The 12,155-nt window shown below is 35.1% G+C and overlaps 1 non-coding gene and 1 pseudogene across 1 annotated transcript; both read left to right on the forward strand.

Moving 5' to 3' along the window:
- LOC145114266 (NAD(P)H-quinone oxidoreductase subunit 5, chloroplastic-like) overlaps positions 1–12,155 on the forward strand; it is a 29,734-nt pseudogene continuing 17,579 nt past the window's right edge.
- Positions 5,097–5,168, forward strand: TRNAN-GUU (transfer RNA asparagine (anticodon GUU)). The gene has a single exon. It is a non-coding gene; the product is annotated as a tRNA-Asn (tRNA).

Below are 12,155 nucleotides of genomic sequence, written 5' to 3' on the forward strand. Positions count from 1 at the left end.
ATGAAGAAGAATCCATGTCCTTCTTTTTTTTCAAATAATAAAGTATATAAAATTGATGAGAATGTAAGAAATATGATAGAACCCTTTCTTTCTATTCCGCATTTTGGCAATACCAAGACTATTCGTATCCTTGTGAATCGGATAATAATATGTTATTCCCAATACTTATATTGATTCTATTTACTTTGTCCGTTGGATTCTTAGAAATTCCTTTCAATCAAGACGTTGATATATTATCCAAATGGTTAACCCCGTCTATAAATCTTTTACATCAAAATTCAAATAATTCGATAGATTGGTATGAATTTAGTAAAGATGCATTTTTTTTCAATCAATATAGCCTCTTTTGGAATATTTATAGCCTTTTTTATATAAACCTGTTTATTCATCTTTTCAAAATTTGGAGTTCCTTAATGCATTTGTTAAAATGGGTCCTAATAGAAGTTTTAATGAAAAAATAAAAAATTCTATATATGATTGGTCATATAATCGGGGTTACATAGATGCATTTTATGGAAGATTCTTAACTGCAGGGATTAGAAAATTGGCCAGCTTTGCTCATTTTTTTGATAGACGAATAATTGATGCAATTCCAAATGGAGTAGGTCTTATGAGTTTCTTTGGAGTAGAGGTTATTAAATCGGTAGGGGTGCGCGTATTTCTTCTTATCTGTTCTTTTGTTTTTCTTATGTAGCAATTTTTTTTATTAATTTACTATTTTTCAATGTTTGAATCTTGTTGACTAATCTCGCTAACATTGAACTTGGTAAAATGAAATGATTGAATAATTGAAAAATGAGATTATTCAGGAATACACATTGAATGTTGATATTACGCATTGAATTTCTATTAGTAGATCCATAATCAAAGAAGTGTTTGTGAATATTGCAGAAGAAATGAAACAAAAGATACGGTAGATCTAGGACAGTTATTGTATGAGGTCTACCCAGTGCTAAATGCAGAGGCACATAATAGATCGATATGAACATTATGAGATGTTCCGCACCCCCAAACCAGAATGGCGGAAACATTCGGGGGCGGAGGACTTTAGGGAAGTATCACAACACATGCAATATAGTAATCAAAGTACAAACAACAATTGTATTAATAAGTATAAGTTTTACATAAGTGTTTAAACATTACACATTTAAACACTAAAGTAGGTACAACAGAAGACAAGCGTCGCGGTACGGTACTAGGCAGTCTTCTCAAGAGCTTCGGGAGTGTACCTGTCTACTAGATTCCTGAGAATACAAGTTATTTGGAAATAGTAGATCAGCATTTAAGTTGGTGAGTTCATAAATATTTTAGTTCTGTTAAGTATACCATAAGTTCTTTGAATAAGTTCACTGGTTTCTCCAGGAAATCCTATATTTCCTGAGGTGATTAACTGATAACCTCAATAGTTTCCTTCTGTAATTACTTAGTTTATACTGATTATATATAACCCAATATCGAATGGACAGTCAAATGGGTGTATCTGCCCTAAGCCCACAACCAAACAAGGAACAGGAAGTAAGGCGGAAGTCACACACTTCACTGTCAATCGGATATTACTTATGTACAACTCTGATGTAATAACTAAGGAATTATAGAATTAACCACTAAAGGTCTTTTATGTTATACTAGTTTACAGAGATTAAATGACTAAGTTTCATTTGATGAGTGGTTTAAACCCATAAACCGTTTCCTTTGTATAAGTGGTTTAATCCTATAAACCGTTTCATTTATAACAGTGGTTTAATCCCATAAGCCGTTTCATTTGTAAAAGTGTTCTTAGTTATATCTGTTCTACAGTAAAAACCTTAGTATTAATCCTGGAGAGTATTGTATTATCCATAATACTACCTTGTGGTTTTAAATGTTCAAAACCAGAAGTACAATACTTGATTTCATCATATGTAGCTCTTACTGTAAGTAAAAGCTACTGAAGGTATATCTGGTCGAGATGTAATTAACTTTTCTTACTGGTTATAAGAGAAGTATATTACTTTGTAATTCACTCGTTGTTCTATCCATGTGAGTCCTATTAACCATACTAATATGACTGATATGCCTGCGGCGACGTTCTTCAGGCATCAGAACTGTAATGATATTTGACACCCTAGGCCTGCCGGCCAAACTGTAGCGAACAGTAGAGGTGCGGGATTGTCAGTCCCATATAGATCTATACACAAATTCACGCTCTCCCTACAAGAGATTATGGCTAATAGTTCAGGACTTAAAAGGGTCGTACTTAGATAAGTACACCGTGAAGGGTCTCACAAATTTATTGTTTCAACGAGATTTACGATGTATTATTATTACCCTGTGAATGCTAACTCTGGTACTTTGTATCGTACCCTTAGTTAATGCAAACCCAGTATAATGTATTATTACCTCGTGTTTGCTAACTCGGGTACTCTGTATAGTACCTTTGCTAATGCAAACCCGGCAGAATGTATTATACCTCGTGTCTGCTAACTCGGGTACTCTGTATAGTACCTTTGCTAATGCAAACCCGGCAGAATGTATTATTACCTCGTGTCTGCTAACTCGGGTACTCTGTATAGTAACTTTGCTAATGCAAACCCGACATTACCTCATGTTTGCTAACTCTGGTACTCTGTATAGTACCTTTGCTAATGCAAACCCGGTATGATGTATCTTTACTTCTTTAATATGTTGTTCGTATATTAAAGGTATTATACATATCTTGTTATAGTTGAATGTATTTTGGTAATTTCCTTGGAAAGTATACAGTCGTGAATCATACTTGTATCTTTAGTTTTGAATCATAAATTATACCTATTATAATTTATATGTTCTATCTGATTAGCATGGTTTCTCATGGATGAAGACCTTTGCTCAGCCCTGATACAAAGGTGAAGATACCAAAAGGAGTAACCTTTTGTACTCATATATGTATAATATATATATATATATATATATATATATATATATATATATATATATATATATATATATATATATAAGAAGGAAACGACCTTCGGACAAATAATACAATCCTAATGCCACATCCAAATAAGGAAAAAAATATAAGATAATTCATTAGTCCTAAGCCCTTCAAATCTTATTTATATATTTATACATATATAAACATGATTTTGGCATTTATACTTTGAAATAGCTTATAAAATATTTTTCAAAGAATTTAACAGAGTTTACATGACTTTTAAGATTTAACATGGCTTTAAGTTATTTTGGAAGTATTTGATAATTCTGAAAAGCATACGGAAACATTTGTGTGATTATTATCACATACAGTTATTAACACAATTTAATATTGTGTTAAACTTGTATTCCCCCCCTAAAAAGCATATAAAACCATTTAAAAAGGTATATTATAGGGGTACGAACTCACTTTGATAGGCGGTAATTCGAGCAGCGTTTCGTTTTCCAGAAAGAGTTTATTTGACGAGAAACCGGCTCAAACCGGGCAGAGTTTCGACAGGAGAGAGGATGAATTCTCAAGAATTTCGGGGCTCCGGGGCTTGCTTCGGGCTTTAGACGCGATACCGGGGCCTTCGGGGGTCGTGAGAAAGTTTACGGGGTTAAAATGTGAACTTTGGAGAAATTTGGGGTGAAAATTGGCTTTCATCCGAGAAGGCTCGCACCCTTTATATAAGGGTGCGAGGGTTCGGCCGAAGGAGGACAGCTGGCGAGGGCTCGGACACCTGGTGAGGCGAGGAGGTGAGTCAGCAGCTACGTGGCAGCTCCTGCGAAGGCCACGTGCGAAGGCTTAAGGCGGTGGAGGTTCTGACCCGGTGCGAGACACGTGACTTCGGACAGGTGGCCTCTTCTAAGTAGGCCGAACTTCGGTCTAGTGGGGAAAGAGGTGATGACTTCGGACCAATCAAAAGGCGACACGAGCATCTGCGTTCCAATCATAAGGTCACACGTGGAGGCCTCGCATGCGAGGTGACGTGTCCGAGGAGTGACTCAGCGAAATTTCCCGGTTTTCCACATTTTCTTGATTTTTGTGCCAAAAACTTGCGAAAATCATAACTTTCGCATACGAGCTCCGTTTTTGACGTTCTTTATATGCACGCATAGGTAAACTTATACTCTATGACTTTCGTTTAGACTTCTTCGGCTGATTTTGATTTATTTTTAATATTATTATTTTAAACAGACCGGGACGGGAATCCGTTAAAAATTCATAACTTCTTCATCCGATGTCCGTTTTCGTCTGTCTTTTTACCGTTGTGCTACTTTTGACGAGACCTTAGATTCTCGTTTAAGTTGCGTCGGCTAAATATCAATCGATTTATATTTCGAATTTTTAGTTGTCTACTGCTAAACCGAAACTTCGAAAAATCATAACTTCCTCATACGAAGTCAGATTTTGACGTTCTTTTTATGAATGTTCTCAGTTTAACATATTCTACAACTTTCATTTAGATTGTTAAGGCTAAAAACCCTTTTATCGAAAATTCTCTTTTTACACTGAACAGTGTTTTGCCGGTTTTACCGCGGATTTTCGATTGGTCATAACTTCTTCGTTATAACTCGGATTTCAGTGTTCTTTATGTTTTTGGAAACCTTGTTACAAACTCTACCACTTGGTTCATCCCAATTACGATTTTTGATCAATTTATTTTTGACCAAAATTTGACTGGTGTCACAGATGTCCCGTAATAAAACCAGTTGTTGTTGCTACCTTCTTCTCGGTTCCTTCTTCTCCTTCTTCCATAATGTGAGCTCGGAGAAGGAAGAGATAGGAGGGCCCTATGGATACTAGGTTACCTAGCAGAAAAGATTTAAAAATCATCACAAACCTCCCTTTTTCTTTTCTATTGCAATTTATGGATTATTATATGATGATTTTGAAACTTTCTATATATAGAAATAGAAAGATATAGACAAGAAATGACATCTGTTATATTAATGACACTAAAAGGATATTAAATGAATGGAATTGGGATATGGGTGGAATATAATGAAATAGAGCCACGTTGGGGTTCCCTATGAAATGAGGCATGGAAGGGAGCCACTACGAAGAAGTTCCGGGAGTTACGAAGTTAGCTTCGAGCTCATATTGGTCATGGGTTGAGAACGGGAATGGAACTCTATGAGATCGAATCTCCCGTTGTTCCTCAGTAGCTCAGTGGTAGAGCGGTCGGCTGTTAACCGATTAGTCGTAGGTTCGAATCCTACTTGAGGATATTTGCAAATCATTGTCAACACCTCGGAATAGGCCTGGGATACTTCTTTGTTCCAAAGCCCTGGGGCTATTTACAACTATCCAATTAATAATTCTCATATGTACTAGTACTAGCAGTGCATCAAAGATGCAATCATCGATTCTCCCGAGAGGCTACAATTGTCGCGAGCAAACATATTAATGAAGAGGAACGCTTTTTTGTTATGCTACTAATGTTGGGTTATGATCATTCTAACACTCCTATGGTGTACATGCAACCCTAAATACCTTGGATCTATGTTTTCTCTATTATACATGCAAATATCAATTTTCCAAGGTATTGTTCTAACTAGCATAATATAAAGTACATGTAATATAATAATCTAGTAGAATTACATACCTCTTTGTTGTAGCTTGATTCCATGGAGCTCAAGAGCCTAGTGCCCCAAGTGTGACACCTCAAATGGTTCACACAACATCAAAACAACTTGGAATAACCATGAGAAGAGATACTTCACTCTAGAAATCGGATTGCCCTCTTGTGTATTCACTAGTGCCGATTTCACCAACCAATGGGGTCTTTATATAGTGTGCACATTAGGGTTACACCATGTAACCCATGACTTTACCCATTCCTTATGCTCCATGGGTTTTAACCTCCATGGAGTATCCATGGGTCACCACATGGGTTAAACCCAACATAAGGAATCATGGATCATAAGCCCACATATATAAGAATGAATGATTTGCACAATCAATCCCCATATATTTAATTAGTCTCTTTGATCACTAAATTAATTCTAGATCAATACTAATTAAATAATATGATTTCACATTAATATATTAGAACTTATAATATATTAATATGTCACAAATATCCTCTTCTCACAAAAGGTCTATCCAAATGTCCCGATGTCATGCAACCCAAATGGACCATGTCAGGTCGGGTCAAGTATATACCAATTATAGTTATGGGCTTAGACACTAATCCAAAAGTCTCCCACTTGGATAAGTCTAATAACTATTATTGCAAGTATGACTCCAACCTGACCAGCAATCGTAGCTCTTAAAAGCTGCTGTCAAACTCTGAACAAATCACTGACGCGTCCATTAGATAAGTGATCATATATTCCTCCATTCTAGATATCATATGGACTGAGACATGGATTATAATCATTCTCTTTGTCCATTTGTTGTTTCCCGATTTTCGATTTATGACGACCGACTAATTGAACAAATCAAATCAGTCCAGGCTTGGCCAAGCACTTAGGGTGTCATCACTAAATCATCGAGGGGCCCACATATATCGCTTTTATCCCTTTAAGGGTAAAAGGAATGGATAAACTTTGACTCATATGCTTGTACTGACTACTTGTTGAATCATACACAAAGGCACGTTTTATAAGATCGAGTTACCAATGCGTTTTCGTGCAATCAATGTATAATCAACTCATAGTCAACAACTCATATCTCTAGGTTTGAAGAATATAAGATATTATCGTCTCATTATTCACAGGTGATAAAATCCATGAAGTGATTCAAATGAGCGTGGGTTGAATCCAATACTCATAACTTATGAGCACTCATGAATGTTGTAGCAACTTTTGCTATGTCCAACACCTTAGACATCTACAAGCCAACTTCATGACAGTCTTGCCTTAATACCTACTTCCAATGTATTATCGACTGTGGATGGTTTGAATAACTTAGTTATTCGGGAAGTCAAAACATGCAAAGTGAAACACAATAATAATACTAATCCTATATGACCCCAACACTTTGAGTGTAAATAAAACACCTTTTATCTAAGCACCATATTGATTACTCATTATTCATTGTATAATGTTTCGATTTATCAACTTAATACTTGAATAAAAACAATAGTCATGCCATGCTCCAAGCATGCACACTATGTTTGTCTAAACAATAGCTATGCCATACTCCAAGTATGCACACTATGTTTGTCTTATGATCCTTACTTTGTGAAACAGATCAATTGACAATATTTCAATGACACTCTTTTCACAATCCCAATCCTTACTGTAAATGTAAGAATACCAAACTCTTGCCATTTACTATAATCTATTAGATTCTAAACTTATATGCAATGATCCCCTTGCAATGAATATGCACACAAGTCACAAAGACTTGGCAACAGACATTACAAAGTATTCCAATGGAGAGCAATTCCATGGAAACGAAGTCTCACATTCAAAGTACATTCCTTTGAACACCCTTTTTGCATTAAGTTCTCTAATCTTACACAAATTCAAAGAATAACTTCCACCTATGGAGACAATTCCATATTCCCATTTTGACTATCACTTCTGAACAAGAGTTTCTTCCTTTCAAAATATGTCAATATGGTCCCATCTCTATACTTCCAACTGTCCATGAGCAACCAATCTTTGGTAAACCTCAGGTTGTCATCGACAATTGCTTAATAATTTTAGTCATATCCAATACTAGACCTTTTCTCCTCTTAATGCCCCCAGGCATTTGGAAAATTTAGAAAGGATAAATATTATAGCACATCCAATCGATCCTATACCCGAAGCATATGGGACACGATTCATGCTATAAAATTTTTTATTTGCCATTATCTCACAATTCGAACTATGAAGAGGGATGCCGTAATCATAATCGAATTTTGAGAATGCAACATATATAGAATTTCCTTATGTTGAACCATCCCAACATACCATTCATATATATCCTTGACTAAAGTTGATTAAAATCTCAATCTAAGTATGTAGAATTGGAATGAAGTATAAAATCATCTCCCTTAATTATAGCAAAACAACTTTTCGAACGAATTAAAACTTTTGTTTTCTATAATTAACATTGCTAACTTGCAACACTTAACATAATAACATGATAATTATAATCTAACTAGCATAACACTTTATGCTCCTACTAGCTTTGCCATACACCCATAAATCAGCTAGACTTCTAGAAATCAATACTTTATTGACTTTCTTGCCAAAGTTCAGATTTCTGATACAAGATTGCTTTGATAAGACTTTATCAAAATCATACACCTTTCCTTAGATAGCTCACATGTTTGTCTAGACCTTTTGCTATTCTCACTAGTTAGTGTGCCGGTTAACCATACACGCTCCACTAACGACATGAGAATGCAAATATCACAATTGCTATCTACTTAAAATCTACTTAGTGAAAGCGTTTCCTCACCATCATTTTCATGAATCGGAGAGAAACCTTATGACACTTAGATTTTTATGGTGTATGTATTCCTATCCATGTGAATTTGTCAAAAACATAATCACAAGACAGGGTTAGTGACAAAATCATTTTCATCAATCGGAGAGAAACCTTATGACACTTAGATTTTTATGGTGTATATATTCCTATCCATGTGAATTTGTCAAAAACATAATCACAAGACAGGGTTATCGACAAACCCAAACTCATATGGACTGAACCTGTTCAATCTTAATTTATTGCCACTTGGCAGCTCAAGGGCCTACCATTGCTTCCACATTGTTATGCAAACAATTGAGAACTCATAGAACTCACAAGCATAGTCAACTTTAACTGGAATAGGCACAGAAATAAGAATATGTCAACACGATAGGTTACAAACCTCAAGTCGTGGGCTAGTGATTAACAATACTCTTGATTAGTTCTTGAAACCATCTCAAGATTTTTAAAGACTCCCAATGACCTCTTAACATATAAGATTCTCTTTTGTCAAGAATCATTCCTTGACAAAACAAATATTCAAGAGTTAGTGCAGATTCTTATCAAGTTAAACACTTCTCACAATTGGTCTTAGTTGGTCTTTGTCTTATCCAAAACATCACAACTTACCAATCTCAAATGTACAAGAGTAGAAAACATTTTACTCTACATTTGACAAGTGTTTTACACCTTTTTAAGATTATGTCACTCAAGGCTCAATCTTGGAGTATGACTCTAAGATTTGATTTTGGAACGAAGTATGATTTATCTTTTGATTTAACCATTTCAATAATTCACGATTCCTCTCCTTAGCCAAACAAATGCACTAAGGTATCCTTAGAGGATCAATTGTGATATGGTTTCATAACCACCAAGATAACCATAAACCAAGATACTTAAGCACTCTCCCACCTTTTCAGATTGGAGAAACGTTTATCTTCCTGCCTAATTTGATTCTTCTCATTCGTCCTGCCATACATTGAAACTTTTCCAATGTTTCAGAATTACACTTAAACTTGTAAGTATAACCATATTTACTAAACTTTAGTAAATCATGACGAATAATCTTATCATTCCTTATGGTCGACTTGACCAGCGCACAACCAAGTGTACCCAATCCTTTAGTCCTTCACTTTACTCACACATACATGTGAACAAGGACTTAGTCTTAATTTCCCAAAAATGAGAATTCTCATTCATCATTCAATACAACTTGCATGATTCCAAGTTTCTATCCAAATGACACTTGGGTGATGAGAATCTTTCCTTATTTGGTAAATTATGACACTACCACAAATGAAAGAATCAAATCCATTTTCCAATATTGCTATCAATGGAAACATATAAACAACAAATTTTCACAAATGTCATTGTAAGGATACTTAAAATAAAATGAAAACTTTTTTTTCTTTTATTTTAAAACTTGCGGAAAAATCTTATCCTTACAATGCAAATACATATGAAAAACATGTTGTTGTCTATTCCTAAGCAATATATCATAACTCTTAAGTAGCAGCTCAAAATTATGATCACCGAACCTTGCGATCGAAATCCATCTTCGCGATCAGAATCAGCATACTCTTTCTTTAGGTTTCCTTTGATTCTTCAAAACATCAAAATGTAATTACATTACATCATGTATTAAGAATCTCCAAAAGAGACTTCATAGAGTTAGATAATGGACTTTAACCTGAAGCAAAGTCAAACCTTTTTGACTTTTACCATCCTTATGAACTTTCAGGTAAATTCGGCAGCTTCGCAACCAATGCCCCTTCTTTTGGCAAAAGAAACATATGGACTCTTTGGAAATGGTACACTTGATTGTCTCAGACTTAGCATTTCTCTTTACCATCAGTCAAATGACTTGACCATGGCCAATCCCTTTTCATTGGGAAGAGAAAGGTTTTCTAGACTTCCAATGTCCCCATTGTTAATGTCCAAATAGGTTTGGGAAGTAGATCTTCCAGTCTAATTTGCTTTACCAGTGCTCCAAATCATTGTTGATTTTGCAGCAACAAGCAAATAGATAAGATCGATAAGGGTCATGTCGTGATCTGTCATCAAGGAGTGACTGAAGAACCAAGTCAACAGCCAGTAACCTCGAGACTTCGACACCCGACTATCCCGGCTTGCCAATATGTGACTTAACCTCCAAGATGTAAGCACATATAGTCTTTACTTGCCAATAGGGATTGAGTGACTTAGAACTTTTCAAGTTTTGAAACTTGTGGGATAAGGAGAATTATTGGAGGAGGCGGAGGAAGTGAAGTATGATTTCTAGTCCCATTAATGCACAACAAAGGGATTAATCTTTCACCTTGATTGCCATGTGGGATATCATCTTCATTAGGAAAGCTTGTTCCTAAAGATTTGGGAAGACCATAGCTGTCTAAACCTAGACATTTATAATGGGAGAAATTCAAGTTAGTTGATTTAAAGTCCTTAATATAACACCCAATATGAAATATTAAGGCTAGGACCCAACAAACTATTTATAACTGGAAGAGGGATGCCGTAATCCAAGTTATAAAATATTTGAAGGTAGGTAAATGACGATTTACCAATTTCCACCATGAAAAACAAAATAAATTATTAAGTTTTAATTGGATTGAAACTCCTAGATCTTTTGAGATTCATTGAACTTTCAATGGCATGTTTAAATCTCGATTGTGCCCTCTCAAGTTTGTGACTGGGATGCCGAGGATCACAAACAAGGTGTGAATAACCATGCAAATTTACTTGGTACGCTTAACTTTATCACCTAATTGATGTGCCGGTTAACCACATGTGCTCCACCAATCTATGATAAACATTAAGTTACCCTTTGCCACACATTGTCAGTCCCATGTTAGTGTGCCGGTTAACCACACACGCTCCACTAACGACTTAACAAAGGTGCAAAGTGCAATTTCATGGGTTAGCACCTTTTCACATTTTCCTAAGTAACTAAGATTGGGAATTTATAAGTGTTTAGTTACTTAGTATTTATCATTATACTTTTAATTAAGGGAGAATTATAGTCCTTATCCTACCCGTTCGGCTAACGACCCTCCACCAGTCAAGGAAGCGGTGGGTGAGAGTGGACACCCATTAAACTGCCATTTTATAGGCAATAACCTTATACCCCCCCTTATAGACCGGCTTCGTGAATGAGGCCTACTAACGGTAAGACTGACTTATTGTTATACATATCTATATAATTAAACTTTTAATATAATAATAGTATAAGGGTTGAATTTTAAACTTTTAAAATTCTATGGTTTGATTTGGAATTAAAGTATACATAAGGGAAAAACTTTACAAATTCCAAAACTTGAGGGCAAGTCTTGAAACTATTCCAAACTCTTGGATTTTCATAACTTATGAGTTTAATTAAGGTTTTAAAAAACTTTAATGAAGAGACTCTTGAACATCCATAACTTGAGGACAAGTTATGGAGTTCTTAAAACAAAAAGACTCTTCAACTTTTGTAACCTATGCATTTTAATGGATCTTTAAAAGAAATGACTTTTGGTAATCCATAACTTGAGGACAAATTATGGACTCCATTAAAATACATTTAGATCAAAAATTAACTAACAAACAATTTTGCAAATAATTCCTATGATCTACCAAAACTCATAAGTGTGTGAACAATCATATCAACAATTTCAAGAATTACATAAAAACACATAAAACTTGAAATTTTGATAACAAATCATTACCACATCAAAAATAGGTTTTATAAGTCCAAAACAGTTTAAGGTAATGATTCTAGACCAATTCCAGCCATAAAAGTCGAAAATATGCTGTCAGGGGATTCTAC

This window comes from Lactuca virosa, chromosome 5, assembly GCF_052849685.1.
Source record: "Lactuca virosa cultivar CGN04683 chromosome 5, Lactuca_virosa_CGN04683_v6, whole genome shotgun sequence".
Lineage (NCBI taxonomy): Eukaryota > Viridiplantae > Streptophyta > Magnoliopsida > Asterales > Asteraceae > Lactuca > Lactuca virosa.